Source organism: Leptonychotes weddellii, chromosome 9, assembly GCF_054177405.1.
Source record: "Leptonychotes weddellii isolate Sample4059 chromosome 9, ASM5417740v2, whole genome shotgun sequence".
Taxonomy (NCBI): Eukaryota; Metazoa; Chordata; class Mammalia; order Carnivora; family Phocidae; genus Leptonychotes; species Leptonychotes weddellii.
The window spans coordinates 73,608,291-73,609,266 of NC_138377.1; positions in this window are offsets into that span (position 1 = coordinate 73,608,291).

Below are 976 nucleotides of genomic sequence, written 5' to 3' on the forward strand. Positions count from 1 at the left end.
AACCGTTTCCATCACCCAAAGGAAACCCGTACCCGTTAAACAGCCACTCCCCATATCCCCTTTCTCCTAGCTCTGGTGACCATTAATCCACTTCCTGTCTCTATGGATTTGCCTATTCTGGACTTTTCATATAAATGGAATCATACAATATGTGACCTTTTATGTCTATCTACTTTTGCTTAGCATAATGTTTTTAAGGTCTGTCCAATTTATAGCATGTATCAGTACTTCATTACTTTTTCTTTTTTTTTTAAGATTTTTATTTATTAGAGACCGTGTGCACATGCACGAGAGAGCACAAGCAGGGGGAGGGGCAGAGGGAGAAGCAGACTCCCCGCTGAGCAAGGAGCCGTATGTGAGGCTCGATCCCAGGACCCTGGGATCATGACCTGAGCCGAACTGATTGAGTCCCCCAGGTACCCCAGTACTTCATTCCTTTTTATGGCTGAATAATATTCCATATGGGTATACCACAGTTGTATATCCATTCATCAGTTGATGGGCATTTGGGTTGTTTCCACCTTTTGGCTATTGTGAATAGTGCTGTTATGAACATTCATGTATAAATTTGTGTTTGAATACATGTTTTCAGTTCTTTTGAGTATATACTAAGGAGCGGAACTGCTGGGTCATATGGTAATTCTATTTTTAACTTTTTGAAGAATCACCAAACTTTTCTACAGTGGCTAAGCCATTTTACATTCCCCCTGGCAATGCAGGAGGGTTTCAGTTTCCCCATATCCTCACCAATACTTGTTACTTTAGATTGTTTTGATTATAACCAGCTTAGTGGGAGTGAAGTGTTCTTGCATTGTGGTTTTGATTTGCATTTCCCTATTTAGCATCTCTGAGCATCTTTGCATGTGCTTCCTGGCCATTTATGTATCTTTGGAGAAGTATCTATTCAAGTCTTTTGCCCGTTTTTAAGTTGGGCTATTTGTCTTTTGTTTTTGAGTTATAAGAGTTCTTCATATAT